Raw genomic sequence first — 21088 nt, forward strand, 5'->3', positions numbered from 1 at the left:
TACAGCAGGAATCCTCAAACTCTAGGGTGTCAGAACTACCTGAATTACCCACAGAGCTTGGTACATTGCTGATTTTCAGCTCCCATTGTTGGAGTTTCTGATTCAGCAGAACTTTGGGGATGAGGAACCTGCGTTTTAACCCGCACGTCAACAAGCTGTATATGTTAGTTAGATGTATAGGTGGACAGATAAACAGGCCGTTAGTTAGTATCTGAAATATCCTAGAGGAATGCCTATTCCAGGAGGAGTTAGGGAGTTCATAGTGACTCTCATCTTAAGCCCATGTGTGTTGGGGGAGGGGGTTGGGTGCTTACTAAACGCAGCTTCAATTATCTTTATCTCCTATCACAGAGGATTTGTTAATTAGCACAATGCACGTTAGAAATATTTTTTCATTGTGAAATGAGAGGAGTTCAAGATATGTAGGTAGGCTTAGAAATACTACACAGACAGCCTTCCCTTGCATGAACAGGGTATACGAATTTTCATAGGTTCAGGCAAATCCATAACACCTGTTAATGCAGACCCAGGTCTTCGAGATCTGTTGCTCATAGGGCTGAGAAGATGAGCCTAAGGTACCCATACCCAAGACAGCTCAGCAGACTTATCATCCAGACCCCAATAACGAGGATTTACTTTTGGCTGCTGCTGGGTTCACAGTTTGCTGTGGAATAATCATGTTCCTTATAAACGAGGAGAGTTGTGATGCCAACAGTGTGGGGAGGGTCAAGATGGAAGGAAAACCCCAAAACTGAACCACTGAGGGTGGGGGCTGCTGAGGAGAGCTGAAGGTTGAGTGTACATGATGGAGCTGAAGTCTACCAAAGAGAAAGAGGTAGGAAATAAAGACTATCTGAAAAAGAGGCCAGAATGGGAAAAATAGGAATAAGAAAGTGTTTTGAGTTCATTAAAATGAACTCAAAACCTTTTTTTATAATTCTTTCTTCCAAATTGTGAAAAGATCAACATGGGGCAATCACCCTTAGAACAGCATTTCTGATTAGGGTATTTTAAATGCTAATTGCCTGCTCATGTGTATATTAATCCTAATAGACGTACTTATATCTTGCTGAAATGCAGGTTAAAATGCATTAGAGTCTGATGTCCCAGTTGGATGCCTCATAAGAGAGACTAGAACAGTGATTTTCAGTGGGGAGGAAGGCCCATGGGCATGTATCAGGATATCTGTGTGTGTGAGAGTATGTGTAATTAACACAAATTATTTGCTTCGAGGATTCTTTCAAGCTTTTTGACCCTGTTTTGCTTTCTGCAGACACTGTCATTGCTATAGGAAATCATCTAAGTTCCATGACTTTACATCCCACCTATTTTATATCTGCTGCCCTCATTTCTCCCTCAAAGGACTGAGATGAACGTACAGCTTCCCAACAGACATGTCAAAAGAACACGGCCCCGGACTGAGTGCTGGTCTCCAGCACACCTGTTGCATCTCATTTTTCTTCACCTTGGTAAATGGTACTATCCTTTTTCCTCGTTTTCAAGGTTAGAATCATTCTTGACTCCTGTCTTTTTCTCACAATCTTTATCCAACCTATCAGCAAGTCTTATCAGCTAAATCGTAACCTGAACTCAACCACTGCGTATTACTCTCACCTCTATCGCTCTAATCCAAGACAAAACACCATCCTCCCTTGCCATGCTGGTTTACTACAATAGCCACAGTCCTTGTGCTTCCTCCTTCATAGTCTATTCTAAACACAGCAGCTAGAATTTAAATAATAAATATGATTGTGTTATTCTCCTACTCAAAGCCCCTCAACAGCTTTCCATTGCACTTTAAATAACATCCAAAGTATCAGGGCCTCAAGGTCTGCTGTGATCTGAACCCCAGGCATTTCTCTGAACATATCTCCTCCTCTTTTTTAAAAAAAAATTTATTGCAGTATAGTTGATTTACAATGTTGTGTTAGTTTCAGGTCTACAGTAAAGTGAATCTGTTTTACATATCCGTACATCCACTCTTTTTTAGATTCTTTTCCCATATAGGCCATTACAGAGTATTGAGTAGCGTTCCCTGTGCTATACTGTAGGTCCTTATTAGTTATCTATTTTATATACAGTAGTGTGTCCTTCTACTCTTTCTTCCTTGTATATTCTGCTGTTATTTAACATGCCAAGCTCATTCTCACCTCAGAGCCTTTGCAAAAGCTGTTGCTTCTGTCTCAGAAGGATTTAACCTAGATATCTGCATGGCTCGCCTCCCCCCACCTTCAGTCTATGCTCAAATATCGCTTATCATAAAAGCCTTCTGTAACCTCCTGCTCTAAAATAACGTTATCCAGCTTTATTTTCCTTATGACATTATTATTATCCGACAATACATTTATTCTATTCTTTCTTTCTCTTTTAACCTTCCATACGACAACCTAAGCTCTACGAGGACAGGCTTTTCATCTGTTTTGTACATGGTACATTCCTAGCACCTAAACTGTGCCTGATACTTAGTAAGAACTCAGTAAATATTTGTTAAATGAAGTAAGAAACTCTCAAAACCATCCTAAGCAGTTGAGGTGATACACCTTAAGCAATAAATCACAAAAGCCTTATACCTTTCAAAATATTCTATGGCCTTAAAACTTAAAAAATTTTTTGGAATAATTTTTAGACTTACAGAGAAGTTACAGTGATAGTACAGAGTGTTTACATATCCTTCATCCAGCTTTCCCTAACGTTAACATCTTACATAACCATGGTACATTTTTCAAAGCTGAGAAATTAACACAGCTGCAATACGGTTAACTGAACTACAGACTTCATTTAGGTATCACCAGTTTTTCCACTAATGCCCCTGCTGTATTGCAGATCCAGTGCAGGATACTACATTGTATTTAGTCACCAAGTGTCTTTAGTCTCCTCCAATCTATGCCATTTTCTCTCTGTTGACCTTGACAGTTTTGAACAGCACTGGGCAGGCATTTTGGAGAATGCACTACCATGCTCTCTTTATTTGCTTGCCACAAAAACCAATGTGATAGGAAACCAACAAAAGGGAAACCCAGCGCCCGTTGAAAATTTTGCTATAGCTTACCTTCCGCGGGCTCCTATGAGAGCAGGAACTTATTCACATTAAGTAGGAGATTGTGGAGGCTGAGGAGATCAGGAGAGCAGGGATTAAGAACCAAGAAGCTTTTTACCAGAAGCTCCCAGCAGATTTTCCATCAAGTTCCATTGGTTATATAACATGGCCACAGAAATAGAATCACTATGATTAGCTTAATCCAATGAAGATTCACTCTGGTGAAAGTGGGACTGGGTCCTCTTCCCTGACTCATGCTACTAGAAGGGGGAGAAGCCAACAAAGATGAAGGAGGAAACTGAGGGGCATCAGGGATGGGGACCGGGCAGGGAATGGGTTTGGTAAACAACAAACAATGTCTGTTACACAGTCTATTTTTATATTCTGTGTACCAGTAATGTTTGAATGGGTCATGGCCTCCTAGGAGAATAACATATCAGAAGTACAATACTTATCAAAAGATGGCTGGTGTGGATAAACAAACTGGTATATCTATACAACGAAACACTACGGGCACTCAAAATGAATGGGCTGCTGGTACATGCAACATCACAGATGAATCTCAAAGGCATTATGCCAACCGAAAGAAGCCTGACAAACAACTGTGTACTGTATGTTTTCAATTATATGACATTCTAGAAAAGGCACAATCATAGGGACAGAAGACAGATAAGTGGCTGCCCAGTGAGGGTGGAGGGAGGTGATTGGATGCAAAGGGGTATGAGGGAACTTTTGGGCCTGATGAAAATGTTCTACAGATTAAAGAGAAAACAACTATTGGGTCTTGGGTGATGGCATGAAAAGGGACAAAAGGACATGACATTGTGGGAAAGTTCTTTTTGAGCACGGGGTACAGTTCTGTTGTCTTGAGAAGGAGTCATCGACCTAGGCTTTGGTTTGGGCAAATGGTGCAAATTTCATTTCTGTGTTCTTTGGAACATCAGTTAGGAGTTGGCAAACACAAGACTGTGCAGAGGGCTGAGAATACCCTATGAGCTGAGCTCTGGTTCTTAAATATTTGCAAAAGCTCATAAATTAATTAAAATACAGTTCTATTAAGACGAAAGCTTTGCCACGTTTTACAGAGGGTGTTATGTGTTCAGTTTCACAGAGGGTTTTACAGAGGGTGTTATGTGTTCAATCTGCGGGGGCTACCTGTTTGTAACTGACAGATTTTGCCTCAATAAAGGAATTTTCTAGTAGAAGTACATCCCTGACTATTTACCATGGTCCTAATCAAACATGCCTGTAACTGGTTATCAAAAACCGAGGGAATCCCAGAACCTAGGAATTCAGGGGGACAGGGTAGAGGTAAGGAACAGATATCTTTGGCTGAGGTGACGTGTCCAATATTTCAAGGCACATCACACAAACAGCTGCCTATTCTGTGATGATTCTAACCACAAGATCCTGGATGGCAGTGCCTGAAATAATGCCCAGGAGGTGATCTGATGCAGAAGGTGGTCTGAAAAATTGGTGTGAAGAGAATCCCATGGTTCGTTTGGGGCTGGTGTAGGTTTTTAAAAACTTGTTATTGTTGATGTAAATTTTCTCCCATGTGCACTGGTTGTACACATACATATTCCTGCATCTTGATTATTAAGCACTGGGACATTGTAAATATGCATTCCAATCTGAGTAACATTACTCCTGAGTTTCAAAACATTACCATTACAGCCCCAAGATATAAACACATCCATTCCCAGACACGTGATTTTCAAAGCTGCAAATCAAGTACTAAACTGTATTAACTGTGCTGGAAGGAGAAAAGAATCCCCTTTATATTGTACTTAGCTTGCCTGTCATAGACCCCTCCTGAGAAGGAGGTTATGCAATTAGTAGTAACAGAAATGCTGGGCAGGCTACGGGTTGGTCACAAGTTGTTGGAGGATGTCATGGAGAAGATGTGACCTCCGGTTGACTTCTGAGCTGAAGTTGGGCAATCAGAGGCCCCTCACTGCCTCCCGGTCCTTGGAATGTACATTCTGACCACATTCTCACAGTGTTCCAAGACTGTCGCCTTGACTGAGGCAAGGTGTTGTTGAGACCATCTGGAGGGTATACATGACTAAACCCAGGTAAGGTCTCTGTGTAAACTTTTAAGATTCTGGCGGGGCATGGAAATCTACTTGCCTTACAGCTGCCCAAGGCAAGCCTCTTATGTAAGTTTCCTTGCTTGTTAAAACTGCCACCTGCCAATCTGGAGGGGTCTGTCTCTTTCTTCAGTCTCTCCCTGCCCTCCGTGTATGGTGCCAGTTTTCAAACCAACACAAATATTTGTTCAAAGGCAGATTCCCAGGTCCCATCACTAGAAATTTCAACTCAGCAGATCTGAGGAGGTACTTGAGAATCTTTACTGCTAAGTTTTAATAAGTACCGCAGGTGATACAGATGCTGTGGCCTTCGAGAAAGACCCTTTTGAGAAAGACCCCTTTCTAAAATATCTAAACAGGAAATTTATTTTCTTTCAGGCTTTAACAGGGGGCAAAACCTAACTCAGAATCTTTTTTTCCTTTTATTGCCAAAGTACAAAGAAAACAGCTCTTAATTCTCAGAAAAGAAGACAACATTAAAGAGTGAGAAAAAGGAAAGGTGGGGGCTTGAGGAAAAGCAGCATCGGCTGTCAAGTGTCACAATTTCACGGTCCTGGAAAATAGGCCACATGGTACCAGACTCATTATCCTCCCCAAATCCACTGCCATAAACTCATGCACCAAATGCATTGATACTAACCATATTTTCCTACCTTCTCCTGCCAATACAATTATTGAAACTAAATTGTCAACTCATTTTCATTCTTCTGTTCGATTTGTCACGCAGTTTGAGAGCTATACCACAATCAATTCTATTACATACTTTTCTGCAACTCCTGACTTAATAATGAAGTAATGAAAGGATTCAAGATTTTAACTATAAACTTATTTTATTTTATACTTTAGGTGAGTTTTGGAAAAGACCCTTATATGCAGCACGCCCTTAAGAAATAATTGCTGAGTGAATGAATGAAATGTTGGGCTGAATCACATTGTATATATTCCCTAAGTAGTAGACCAAATCATATTTTCAATACAGCTCACAGGGAGTTGATTCTTAAAGAAAACCCATGGTGAACATTTTTTGAAAAGAGAGGATGGTTTTTTGGGTGATGTATCTTTTTAAAATATCTTTTATTTCAAAATCATTTTAAATTACAAAAAAGTTGCAAAAATAGTTCAAAGAGCTCCCTTATACCCTGCGAGTTGTTAACATTTCTGAACCATCTGAGATTAAGTTGCAGATGTGATGCCCCATTTGCCCCCTCATACTTCAGTGTGTACTTGCTAAAAATGAGGAAACTCTCCTAAATAAAGTATAATCTCAACATCAGGAAAATAACATTGATCCAATTTAATTCAACAGAATGCATTGAAGTTTTGCTGATTATGCCATCAATGTCATTTATAGATCTTGGATTCCATTCAAGATCATCTACTGCATTTAGCTGTCCCTTTAGTGTCCTCCAATCTGGAACAATCTTTACTTTAAAGATTATATATATCAGGACACAACACAAGGGTGATTTTTCCCATTACTGTTTTTTATTTATGTAAACTTTTGCTGGTTGATTAAGATGGTATCTCCCAAGTATTATAGCTGTGATTGTTAATAAGTATGTTGTGTTTATTAATAAATAATACTATATTAATGAGAATTAATGAATTTTTTAGGCACATGCTTTGAGACTGTAAATATCCTGTCCCTCATCAAACTTTTACCCACTAATTTTAGTATCCATTGATGATTCTGACCTGAATCAATTACTATGATGATGGTTGCAAAGTGGTGATTTTCTAATTCTACCTTTCTTTCTTCATCTATTTTTTGCATTCTACCAGTAGAACTTCCTTTCTCTCTTTTTTTTTCTCTTTTTCTATCAGCATGGACTCGATTCTTATTTTACACAAAGGTTGCAACCTGCTGCTGTCATTATTTATTTTGATGCTTAAATGGCCCTAGATTTGGCCAGTGGGAACCCCTTCAAACTGGCTCCTATATTCTTTTGACATATCTCCATAATTCTTTAAGTACTTTCTTATTTTTTTGCTCAACAAAGTCCAGTTTCACCCACTACACATGGAGCCATAGTTCCTCTTGGTGGAGAATGGTATTTAGAAACAAATCTGAGTTCTAAGTGTGTTCACTGTACTGGGTGCTATTGCTTTCAGGATTTCTTGGTGGACAGAGCTAGGAAATATATCAACGTATATATACACATACATAAGTATATATGTCTTTCTATCTACTTAAATTAAAAATCATTTCATACTATCACCTCTATTTTCAAGCCACTTCACTGAGGCTATTCTCATCTTTCCCCTTTTTATATCTGTAATTCCCTCCTCCAACAGTGAGAAAACTGCCTCTCAATATCCTTGATATATTTACTTGTTTGCTCAGTTTCCCAGTATGTAAACCAATCTCTTGGCCATGCCAGGAAAAAGTGTAGTCTGTCCCTATTAAGTTAGTTATTTTTATCATTATATATAAATTATATTTATAATATAAATATATAAATAAAAATTATATATCATTATTAAAATATGTGTAGTATGTATATATGTGTATTGTGTGATACATATGTACATATGTGTAATCAAACATTTTATGAAAAATGAGATATTTCCCATACATATATAAGAAATTATATTCAAGTTCTTTGTCTATTTTTTAATCAGATTTTTTTTTGCTATTGAGTTGTATGAGTTCTTATATATTTTGAATATTAACTTTTTATCAGATAGCTGGTTTGAAAATATTTTCTGTCATTCTGTAGGTTGCTTTTTCATTTTGCTGATGGTTTCTTTTGCTGTGTAGAAGCTTTTTAGTTTGATGTAGTCTCACCTATTTATTTTTGCTTTTGTTGCTTGTGCTCTTGGCATCAGATTAAAAAATTGTTGCCAAGACGAATGTCAAAGAGATTTTCCTTATGTTTTCTTCTAGTAGTTTTACAGTTTGGGGTCTTACATTTAAGTCTTCAATCCATCTAGAGTTAATTTTTGTGAGTGATGTAAGATAGGGGTCCAATTTCATTCTTTTGCTTATGAATATCCAGTTTTCAATAAACACCATTTATTGAAGGGACTATCCTTTCCTTACTGAGTGTTCTTGGCTCCCTTGTCAAATATTAGTTGACTGTATATGCATGGGTTTATTTCTGGGCTCTCTATTCTGTTCCATTGGTCTGTTTTTCAGTTTTTACACTGGTATTATACTGTCTTGATTACTATAGCTTTGTAATATAATTTGAAATCAGGTATTGTGACGTCTCCAGCTTTGTGCTTCTTGCTCCAGACTGCTTTGGCTATTCAGAGTCTTTTGTGAGTCAATATAAATTTTAGGATTTTGTTTCTATTTCTGTGAAAAATGCCATTGGAATTTTGAAAGGGATTGCATTAAATCTATAAATGGCTTTGGGTAGTACAAATATTTTAACAATATCAATTTATCCAATCCATGAACTCGGGATATCTTTCCATTTATTTATGTCATCTTCAATTTCTTTCTTCAATATCTTGTAATTGTCAGTATACAGATCTTTCACCTCCTTGGTTAAATTTATTCCTAATTATTTTATTATTTTTGATGCTACTGTATTAAGGGAAGTCCACAGAAAGGCCTTTCTTCAGATGCACCTGGATCCCTTTGCTCATACTTCCACGTGGTTTTTCCCTCATGCCTGACCCTCAAGAAGCTGCTGGTCTCAGAAATTCAGAGCTCCCCACAGAGGAAGAGCCCCCTGTCACCCCCTATCTCTCAGTAAGCAGCCTATGCCCTAAGGGTGGAGCCACAGCCAGCTTCTCAGCCACGCTTAAGCCAGATGCTAAACCTGGGGGAGGAAAGACTTTACATTTCAACTTTAATAAGTGAAATAACTGGGGAATTTATTGAAATTATATTTTACTCACTAGGTTGGGTGTGGTTTCTTTCGGTTGCATGTTTTTCTCTAGTTCTCAAAGACTTAGCCCATGGTAAGACACATATCTTGTGCACTGTTAGGCCGGGGGCCTGGATGGCAGAGACTGTTCTGCCATCCATTTCTAGTGCTTAGCAGAGGGTCTAACACAAGGTATATGCTAATTATTGTTTATTGGATGAAAGAATGAATACATCCATTAATCAATGTAGAATGGCAGGAAAGTAGATGTATGTTGGGAAGGAGACCTTAGATTTCCACCTCTGGACCCACATGGATGAAGGGAGTCCAGGTTATCCATCCTTAATGGAACCTAGATATTTATTTGCAAGGTTTTTTTTTTCCTGGTGACACAATACAATATAAGAATAAATCTTGAATTTATCCTTGATGTTGATAACATCGGTATTGCACATCAGTCCCATGGTTACCGTCCAGCACCAACAATCTTGTTCTATTTCCACCTGCAGCTTCCTGAATCCTTAACTAAGCATCAAATTTCAAAGCTCCCACATTAAAGAAGGCCGTCAATTCAAGTTACCCTTTCTCATTTTCTGTCTCCTACTTATTTTCTTCTTCTCCAAGATTATTTACAGAGTTAAATTTTCTTGAAAGTTCTTTTGTGGTGTACTCGATAAGAAGGCTCATAAAACACTCCAAATACAGCATGTGGTGTAAATGTTGAAACAATAAAAATGACGAGGTAACACTATCCCTGAGGATCGCGGCGGCCCGTTTTAATTTAGAGGGCGCCAGCTACACGTCAGTGAGGGATTCAAGAACTACTGGGCAATCCACTCCGGACCAGGAATCCCCAAGACAACCCTGACGCCACCAAAGTTTCCAGTCGCAGCCAGCTCTCGGAATTGACTGTAGGAGCCTCCGCCCCGCTGAGCCGCTCTGCCAGTTTTCTCGCCGGAGCTCAAGTGTCAGGAATTTCTAGTTTTTTTCCCCCCCTTTCTCGGGCAAATCTCCATCTGCACCTTCCGCGACGCTGGGAACAGGTGAGCCGGTCAGCGTCGCCCTTAGGCCGCGCTCAGGTTCCTCGGCCCCGCCCGGGCCGCCGCCCCGCCCCGCGCCTGTCGGGGCCCAGGTGCGGGAGCCCAGGTGCGCGCGGCGCCGGCTGCAGCTTCGCTCGACACCCGACAGCGGGCGCCGCTGCGGCAGCTCCCGAGCGGCGGAACTGAGCGCCTTCGCGACTTGGGGCAGCTCCTGCGCTCGGCCCTGCTAGGCGGCGAGAGCTCCTCCGGGGCGCCGGGTTCCCGAAGCTGCGGGAGCAGGCGGGCGGGCGCCGAGGGGCCGGACCGAGCTCTGCGGACCCCGCCGGCCTGGGGCGACAGAGGCGGGCGAGCGGGGAGCGCCCAGGAGCGCGGAGAGCGGGGCCATCCCCCAGCGCGCTGGAGGCACCCGACCGACCTGCGCCCTTGACACCATGCGACCCACCGCGCCTCCGCGCCGGCCTCGGGCTTCGCGGTCCGCTCGCTGAGACCCCGCGCTCTCCACCGCGGAAACTCGGGAAGACCGGGCGGGACGTTGGAGAGCCGCGCGGAGACTGACCCAGGCGTCCCCTCCGCCCCCAAGAAGCTGCCGGCACCTTGATCCCTGGGCTCCTCTAGCTTTACCATGAACCTGGCGCAAGCTTGGCTTTAGGAGAAATTCAGAAACCGGAGGGGGAGTCAAGGCAATTCTTTGGTTGCTAAGGTAATTGTAGTTGTTACAGAAATGAGCAAGAAACAAATGGGGGAAAAGATGTTTTAAAACGGTATGCCCTTCACCCTTCCAGTTCATGTGTGTTGATTTCATTTAATTTCCTGGGTGTAGATGCTTGTCCATTGCAGATACGTGACAGGTGTCGGTGTGTGTGTGTGTGTGTGTGTGTGTGTGTGTGTGTGTGTGTGTGTGTGTGTGTAGTCAGTTTGGGACTGTAGCGGCACGAGCTTACGTAAGTGGTTAGGCAAGCTGGCGTGTGGAGTTGTGTGGGACGGGTGCAGGTCCACATATAAATCATGTTCCTGGGTTTCTGGGTGTGAGGCGCTCACCGGCCGGCCGGGGCGAGCTGGCAGAGGGTACTGCTTTTAGGTACCTCCAATCTTCTGATTCCGTGATCACAGGTAGGGCAGCTTTACCTCCAAAGCAGATGTTCATTAACTTTTTCTCTGAATAAGCTCACCCATTTGTGGTTTGGAAGAAAAGCAAGCGACAGGCGAGGTGTGGAGGGCAGGGGTGGGTGGTGAGGTCTGCTGTTGGGGACTGCGGCAGGAAAGGGACGGGTGGGTATTTGCTCCGTGAGGATGACAGCTGAAAGGGTTGTGTGAAGGCCCGTGTTTACCATCACTGTCAGGCGACGTAAGAAGTGGCCCAGTGAGACAGGAAAGGAAAGTGACCCAGAAAATTTAATTTTGTTCAGAATGGAAGCTGCTGAATCTTCTTATTATTTTCTATTTTGATGGAGTAGGAACGTTGTTTCTTTCTCTCTTGTTGAGACGAGTGGCATTTCCACGCTACAAACTTAAGATATTTTGGGTCTTGTTCTTTGCTTGGAATTGTTCCCTCAGTATTTATCAATGCTTAGCAGCTGGATCTGCAGGTAGTTTCTGATCAATACCTTTTAGCAGTCCCAAAGTAAAACTGCAAAAATAAGCAGTAGTAGGTAAACTGGGACCTACTTTCCTAGGGTCCCAAAAGGGTTGGACCCTTTTTCTTAGTAGAGGGGGCTCGTGAGAGATGGAAGAATAAGAAATGGGCTTATAAGTGTCCGGATGGAGTTAGAGTCTGAGCCACAGGTTTGTGTGTGTTGTCAAAAAGTGTTAAACTGAAAGGAAACCGTCAGATTTGGCTTAATAGGTAAGGCTTTTATGGATCAATTTTCCCAGGTAGATAGGTAATTATATGGAGTGGGCACTGGGGGGTTGGTGAGAAACTTTCTGTGAGTGGTATAGTCATTATATTCTTTCTTCTTCTTTTTTATTAATTTGTTATTTTTGTAATGGGTGGGACTGCCCTGTGAGAGAAAGCAAGCAGAGGACTGAGGGAAATTGGAGACTCTTCAGAGATTTACCTTTGTAAGGAAACGCTCACATGCTGAACAGAGAAAACCAAGATGGTAAATTTGTAAATTCTTTCTGCGTTCTCTGATATTACTAAGCTGAACTGTTGCGTAGATCTGGTGAGCTTATGTACTATAAATGTTGATGTATTACTATATATATTTTTTTACCCCAAATAATTTGTCCTTTTCTGAAAGTGTCTGGAAATTCTAGAAATGTCAGCTTCTGTGAGGTATTTTTCTGAAGTAGGTAGCCACTGGCATTTTCTTTTCCAATAGTAATTACATTTGTTCTTAACTTTACTTCCCTGTCTCCTTTAAGAAACTTTAATTAACACGCACTGAATGTATATTGCTGAGAGTTTCAGTAAAACAATGCTAGGTTTTCTTCCAGCACAAATTTATCTTATCAAGTGAAGCATTGCAACAATGCTTTTGTGGCAGAAAGAGCTCTTTAAATGAGACAGTCCTTATTTATTTATTTATTTATTTATGATTTGTGGAATGAGATGGCCAATATAGATATTTTTTTAAATGAGCAAACATTTCTTGAGAAAGAAAAAAATTTTAAAGGATATTTAGGGCAATGAAATTTGTCAGTAATTTGGATGTCTTACTGTCCACAGGAATAGACTTTTATATAAAAATAGGATCATTCTCTTTCTTATTTCTCTGATATTCTCCCATGCATTTTATCCCCTGAACTCCTAAGACTTTGCCAGGAATTGCCAAACCTTCTGTATTGTGCCAGGGGTTCAACATCAGGGAGATATGAGTAAGGAGCTATGTGTCACATCAATGTTTTTCAAAAGAGATGCTCTCAGAGATCTCAATACTGGGATTAATTTTTCCTTTAGCTTCACAGTTAGCTCGTCTTAATTCATAGTGCTTTGAACCTAGGAAAGCATTTAACCTCTTCATTTTCAGTGACAGCTGGATGGAATGTATTTACCGAATTTCATCTTCATTGTAACATATGGCATGATATAAATAATTACTACATACACACTATCCTGCTGTATGGAAAGAAATAGAATTACAAAATAAACCTTTATGTTGCGTGAGTAACATTTCAAAAAAGTGGTTTTACTTTTTTCTTGATGCCAAAGTAATAAATAACCATTGGGAAAAATTCGGGAAAATACAAAGGGGAAAACGGAAGATCGTTTGTAATTCTCCTATAGAAGGTGAACCACTGTTGACATTTCCACATACTATATTTTTCTAGACTATATTCTGATCACATTATTCCTTGTATTTTTACCCTTCGCCCTATCTCACCTGCCCTCCCGCAATTTTCAAATTGTAAATGAAACTTGGATGTGTGTTAAAGGTTTGGGAAATTACTGCTAGTTTGCTGGATGGCTTTGATAGATCAGGTTTTAATTTTTGTTAGTGGTCTTTATTTTCAAAGAGACTAGTTTCTTTGTTGCCTTTGAAAACCAGTGTTTGCACTTTGGATTGGCAAAACTTGGCTCCCCATAAGATTTAGGATTTAAAGCACCAGAAAAGAAACAGAAAGAATCCCCAGCCATGCAGGGCTGGGGGTGGTGGTGGGAGACCTGAGTTCTGGTTTCAGTTTCTCCACCAACTCCTCATGTGGCTTTGGGGCTCTGGGCCTGTTTCCTCAAAGGACAATTGACACTTTTAGATTTAGCTCAATAAGCTAACCCTGTACTTGTCCTTTTGACCTTTGATGAGGATGACCTTTGAAGCAGGTTTTTTCAAACACAGATGGCTGGGGGTTACCCCCAGAGTTTTGGACTCAGTTGGTCTGGAATGGGGCCTGAGCATTTATATTTCTAGCATGATGGTCCTGCTGATTCTGCTGGTCTGGGGACCACCCTGAGAACTAGATGGTAAGTTCCTTGGGGGCAGAAACACTGCTGCACTTTTCTTTGCATCCCTCTGCCCCATGCCTAGGAATGTAACTGCCAGTAAGTGCCCAGTAAACATTGGTCAAACTGCTATCAGTTTTCTCCATGGGGAAAAAAAACTTTCCGAAGTGGTCAGGATAAAAGTGATCATCATCCATAATTTGGAACCATTAAATCTGTAATAAGAATAATAATCAGTCATGAAACCCAGTTCTTCCAACTGTAGGGACAGCAAAACTGCTCACAAGTAGGCAGATAAAGTGCACATTAAACCAAGTGAGTTACATTAAGTAACAATTCAGAGTACAGTGCTTGACATGTTACAAACCAGGAAGCTTCTCCAATGCTTCACAGCTGCCTCCCTGAGACCTGTAAGAGGCAATTTTTTTTCTACCACATGCACATTCCAGTAAGGGGAAGGAAATTTACAATTAATTATCCCAACTACCAAGGCAGCCCACAAAGCAAGCAGTGGCCCAGACTCCGCCCCCATCCCCCCAAAAGGCAGAACAGTGCTCCTTAGAGCATCCTGACCAGTCTCTGAGGGAGGACTGCATCTTATGACCCAGGAAACAAGGGAAGAGGGCACGGAGTGAGTGCATTTGCTAGCTAGGAGGTTCTAGCTGGCTGAAACACCACAGTCAGAACTTGTTGGTCTTCCTTGTGTGGCTACTTTGTGGCTAGAAAATGAATCCCTTCCTTCCACTTTGGTGTTAGAAACACAGGGTGCAGAGGACACCCATTTTTACAGATGGAAACTGAAAAATGTGTAAATATTTGAATATGAACAGAGTAGATGCTCCTGTGAGTGAGGCTATTCAAATGAGTTGTGGTGGAGACAGCTGTCTGGGCTTTTCGAAATACTTTGGTAAAACCATCGAAGGAAAAAGCCACCTTCAAGTTTTGGCATGGTAGAGCTCCCTTGTCCACTGCTGTCTACCCTACCCTAGAGGCTATTTTCTTGCACAGGGGAAAGCACACGTTCATCAGAGGCTCCTGAGATGAGAGTGTCCTGTATGAACGTGGATGGGTGGTGGCAGCCCTTGGAGGTCCCCAGGCACCTGTATTGCATTCAATCCAGGCCAGCCCCGAGCTCCCACAGAACTACCATCCATAGCTCTTTAAATAGCACGACAGGCATTTTAAACCCTGTTCATTGTGTTTCTGAACCTCAATGTCCTCGTCTGTAAAATAAAAATAAAAAATATACCCCTTGAGTATGTGTGGCTGTGAGGAGAAGGGCAGAGGAGGCCCAGTAGCTGGAGCAGATGGGCCCCCTTACACCATACTTCCTGTTTTCTAAGAATTTTGATAATGAGTTACAACCCTGGTTGTTCCCTGAATGAAATCTGAAACTGGTCCCCACATATGGAAGGCAAGGAGAAAGAAGAAAGAGGGAGACCTCGAGGTTGGTAGGTGAAAGATGTAATAAGCAAGGAAACTTACATAAAAGGCTTGTCTTCCATAGGGCCAGAGGGGTAGATCTGTGTACCCACCTGCCAGAACCTTAAAAATTTATGTTTTTCAGGCCTGTGTTTCTACTCTGAGGCTTTAACTGGGCTCAGTCAAGTCCTCAGTCCAGATGGTCTCAACACCTTACTCTCTCTCTCTCTCAAGGCTGCATCCTTGCACATGCGGCCCAGGGGGATGGTGGGCAGAGTGTACATTCCAAGCACGGGGGAGGAGTGAGGAGCGAGGAGCCTCCTGAGTGCTGGGATTCAACTTGCAGGTCAGCTGGAAGCCACATCCTCTCTGTGACCTCCTCCAGTGTGAGTCTGTTGGGAAATACTAAGTATTTCAGGGCAATCGTTTCCAACTTTTTTCTATTCCTGAGGACTTGCTCTATCAGCCTAGCATTTGAGGAACTCCTAAGTTCCTTGGAGAATCTTACTCCATAGTTCTGATACTTGATGTAAGAAAGTGTCCCAAACACTGGAAGTGGAAAGGGTAGAGTGAGGATGATCTTCTTTTGTGGCAGCCAGAGATCTGTTTCCATGAGCCTAAAGGCCATTAGTCACCAGCAGGAAGAGAAATGAAAAATAGGGGCTGCGGCTACATTGATATCTCTTGTGCCAGACTGTGACCCACACCCGGACAAGGCCCTGTGCTATTTTCCTCTATTTCCTTGGTATCTCTTATAGTGCTTGGCACGTGGTAGGGGTTTGGTAAATATTTGCTGAGTTACTGACTTGCAGAGTGACATCTATGGGTGGGTGAAAATGGAAGGAAGGATGGACAAATACTGGTGCAGATGTGCAGACTGGACCAGATGTGGGTGCATGGACTGGTCTGGGTGCAGGTACATGGGCAGTTACAGGTGAATATGCAAGGTGCAAATGGTTATAACCCCCATTCTTATTGTTTGCTTGATTCTGCCTGGCTAGATCCACCTGAGATCCATCATATAGTGAGGTCCTCGTCCTAGTTTGTAATTATACTTCAATGTTTGCCTCTCCCACTAGGCTGTGGTCTTTTTTTTTTTTTAAACCATAATTTTATCCTGCCCCCACCATGAGGCAACACTCATAGTAAATGCTTGAGAGAAATTGGTTTCCTAAGCCAAAAGTTGCCCAGCCTACAGAGCTATGGATCTGTCATACAGCAGTGGACTGATCTTATAAGAATTAGCACATGTAAAGCCTTTTGTGGATCAAAGACTTTAACAAGAATTAGGTGGTATCACTCCCATTTTACAGATGAAGAAACTGAAGCTGAAATTCAGCCACTTGCCCTAGGTCAGGTAGTTTTTGAATTATTAAAACCAAGATTTAAATCCAGATCTTATCCGACCCTAAGATCCCAAGTCTCTCTGATCTATCACAAGGCCAGGGATGAACAGAAACCCTTCCCTTGAGATCATTTCAGTTGTTTTGGAGAGAAATAGAAATAAACAATAAAGGATGTTAAGTGGCAGTTTAGGAAAATAATGCACGGAATTTTATAAGTCAGATTGGGTAGCAAATAGATGATGAAGACAGTAAGTACAGTCCAGTTCAGAGAGAGAACACTGTATAATCAGACCTGGAAGAGAGGCTTTGGGGAATAGGCAGAAATTTCATAGGTGAAGAGAGGGGATAACAGCAATCTTTTCAGATAAGAGGTGTTAATAATAATAATAATTAAACCAATTATTGTTTGCTTTCAGAGTAAAAACTAATGTAAAAGCTTCATCATTAGAGTCATCCCAGACCAGCATAGCTAAAATAATTAACTCCTGCCTCAACAGTGCTCTGTATTGCCTTATCTGCTCCAGTTTTCTTCAGAGCTTTATCACCATGACATTGAACTATATGTTTTTATTTGTATTTTGTCTGTCTCTGTCCGCTAACATGTACACTCCCTGAGAGCAGGGACTCTGTTTTATTCCCTCTTGTAGCTTCAACATCTGTCAGTTTCTGATTCATAGTAATTGCTTGAGAGCTGTTTGTGGAATGAATGAAGGAAGGGGAAAGCCTTAGAAAATGGGTTGCAAACTCAAACACAGAGCCAGTTAGGTAAAGCAGATGAGTGAAACAAGTGAGGTTTCTTTTTTTTAACATCTTTATTGGAGTGAGGTTTCTTTCACAGTGGTAACTTAAGTTGTATTTTTTCATCAAAACCATGCTCTGTTTGTGTGTAAAACATGTAGAAAGTTTTTACTCTCAGAAAGAAATGTATTTATCCCCAGTCTCTTGAAACATGGGGCCCTCTGCCCCATTTTTGAAAGAGACATGGGTACCAAATAACATTTTCTTTTTTTCTAAAAGCCAAACAGCCACCCATGTGTGACGATGAATGGCATCTGGTGCTGGACCTCAGGGTTGGGAAGCATTAGGGGCAGGTAAGGACTGTGTTAAAGCAAAGGGTATGTGCTGCTCAGAAAGCTGTTGTCATCCATTTTTAATCCATTTTAGTCATTAGCAACTAATTCCAATTAGAAAAATATTACAGGGATCTACGATGCCCAATCCAAACAAAATGCTTGTTTGAGCTGGCTGTGTTTTTTCTTCTTGTGACCTCTGTAGAAGAAAGACAACAACTTTAAAAGCAGTATACTGTGTATTTTTCCCTGGAGCCACTATGTAAGTGCTACAGCGTTTAGATTCCAAACCAAGCAGGAAGTTGCCGTTATATTATTTTGCTGACCATACATCCTAAAACAAAGACTGATTCAGCAGCTGGTCAGAATAGAAAGGATGCATTCACAAAGAATACATTTATTGATTATATTTGAGTTTTTTTTTAAGGGGAAGGCACTTTTAACTTTCAGAATGGCAGGTAGTTTAGGGACTTGGCTGCTGGTTCCTGCCTGTAGCCAGGGGTTTGTGACATTAGACAAAGCAGCTTAATGCTATTGATCTGTGCTCTCCCCAGGTGCAGAATAGGGCTGAGAAACTGTGATTGCTTCGCAGGCATTCCTGCTCCGGATGCGCAGGCTCAGCAGCCATGGCTCATGGGCCCAGCCGCTCCACGGCATGTGGGATCTTCCCAGACTGGGACACGAACCCGTGTTCCCTGCATCGGCAGGCGGACTCTCAACCACTATGCCACCAGGGAAGCCCTTAGTCACTCTTAGTTTGGGGGTGGGGGAGGATGGGGGAAGGGGAGGGGGTGTTCCTACCCCAGGCGACAGTTAGTCTAAGGTCTCTGCTCCTTGTTCGTGATGACAGTGGTCCCACTACTGAAGGCCCTTTTCTAGATGATGATTAATCAGATATGGCTTCTGTTTTCAAGAAGTTTAAAATTCTGTTGAGGGGAAAAAGATGGAGAAACAGAATGTGGTAAGACAGTCATGTATACATGGAATGGAGGAGGGATTACTTCCCACTGGGAGATTTCACTGAAGAGGTTGAATGGATGAATTGGATGTTGGAGGACCTGCAGAGTTGGGGGTCTGCAGAGATGGGGCAGGGGACAGAGGTGGTCAAAGTGTGCTTGAGGCATTTCAGTGTAAGTAAAAGGATAGAAGTGACAAAGTGTGCAAAGGATTTTTAATACCTCTCTACTGAGAGTCAGGTCCTCAAAAGACCTTTCAGGCAGGGAAGTTCATTTTGAAGAACTTAGAACTTAAGGGGAAACAGGGATGGGGCAATCTAAATTTATGTTTACTGAAAGTAAAATGAGAAAACAAAATAGATTGAGTGACATTTTCCTCACCTTATGTTGATAATAGAGGGTATGTCACAATGAATTTCTAGTTACTTCTTACTATTATTCAGGAGATTGCTCCCCTGCAGTGAAATGCTTGTAACTGGTTTTGCTTTATTACAGTCAATGAACAATTCCCATGTGAATGGGCATTTTTCCCCACGATGTCAGGATCTCTGTCCAAATGTTCAATGCCTTTTAGACTTTCAGACTGAGAGGTTGACCACTGACTCCCAGATCTTCCTATGGCTTGAGGTTAAAGTGGATACATCTTGGGATAAACTTTATTTAACTTGCTTGGCATGACCAATTAGGAAGTTCTCAGATGTCTCACCCCAACGCCTAGGGTATTTCACTTCATGCCAAAGCATATGCTGTCAGTTCTAGGTTTTCGTTTCTTTGGCTTCCTTTAGCTTTCGAAAGCTTCTCTGCAAAAACCACTTCTTTAGCCTGCCATCTGCCATACTCCCCCACTTAAAAAAAATCCATTTCTAATCCCCAGTTTCTTATATTTTCTAATTATCCTTAACAGGAATGACCAGTTGGCTATCAAAAGTGTATTTGGAAGTAGGTTGTTTTAAGCTGAACTTTACTTATTGGTAATTCTTAGTTGCAGAATGTTTCCTGTGGTTGAGATTGGTCATGTTGTTGGTTATACGAAGATGAATAGTGATTGATAAGAGTAGAAATGCAAATTGGGGCCAGTCTGTTGAAGGGATTAAATGCCACATATATATGATAAAGTGTGATGATGTTAATGGTGATTCAGAGCTCTCTTGGATGTAGCCAAAAAACAAAACAACTGCACTAAAACAAAATTCAAACCAACTCAAGCAAAAAGGAATTTATCTGACTAATATATCTGGGAATTCAGGCATGGCTGGATCCAGGGACTTAAATGATATCATCAACACTTCTTACACCTCATCGTCTTGATATCCTTCTGTGACACTAGAAAAAAAGAAGATGGTCATTAATCTCCCTCCCCTCATATCCTTTCAGCCTAATCCCTCACAGGGAATGGGCCTTCTTTCTTCCAGTATTTTTATCTCAGTGTCAAGGAAGGACCCTGATTGGTCCTGGTTAGAGTCACATGTCTATCTTGGTCCAATCAGTGTGCCCAGTGATGTGGCATACTCTGCTGAGGACAGTTTACAAGCCCATCTTTCTGTATCAGAAGAAGTAAATTTAACAGCAAATATATATACATATCTATACACATATATATGTGTGTATAGATATGTATATACACACATATATATGTGTGTATATTTATATACACACATATATATGTATACACACATACACACACACACACACACACACACATATACTGGGCAAGAAGATACAGTAACTGCCTCAATCTTCTAAACTGGCTGGAAGACTTTGGATTTTATTTGCTGGGGAGTAGAAAGTTATTAAGAGCAAGTGTAGAGTATTTCAACTACTCTTTGGAAGTTCTGAGATATTTTATGAGTTGGAAGACTTTCAATACCCAAAATAAAGCTTTTGGGTAATGTGAAGCATTCCTTCAGTTGTGTGTTTCTAATCTTGTTTCACTGCTATACCAGCTCTCTCGTTCAGTGATTATTGCTCCTGGTCTACGCCTACACACAAACATTGGGGTAAGTGTGTATGTATATAGTGGTGACAGATATAACCTCTGGCTCCTCCACCATCCCTGCAACTGTATCTCTGCAATTACATCACTTTTTCTTTTTTCTTTTTCTTTTTCTTTTACATCTTTATTGGAGTATAATTGCTTTACAATGGTGTGTTAGTTTCTGCTTTATAAAAAAGTGAATCAGTTATACATATACATATGTTCCCATATCTCTTCCCTCTTGCGTCTCCCTCCCTCCCACCCTCCCTATCCCACCCCTCCAGGCGGTCACAAAGCACCGAGCTGATCTCCCTGCGCGGGCCTCTCACTGTTGTGGCCTCTCCCGTTGCAGAGCACAGGCTCCGGACTTGCAGGCTCAGCGGCCATGGCTCACGGGCCTAGCCGCTCCGCGGCATGTGGGATCTTCCCAGACCAGGGCACGAAC

This window comes from Lipotes vexillifer, unplaced genomic scaffold (assembly GCF_000442215.2).
Source record: "Lipotes vexillifer unplaced genomic scaffold, Lipotes_vexillifer_v1.1 scaffold2006, whole genome shotgun sequence".
Taxonomy (NCBI): Eukaryota; Metazoa; Chordata; class Mammalia; order Artiodactyla; family Lipotidae; genus Lipotes; species Lipotes vexillifer.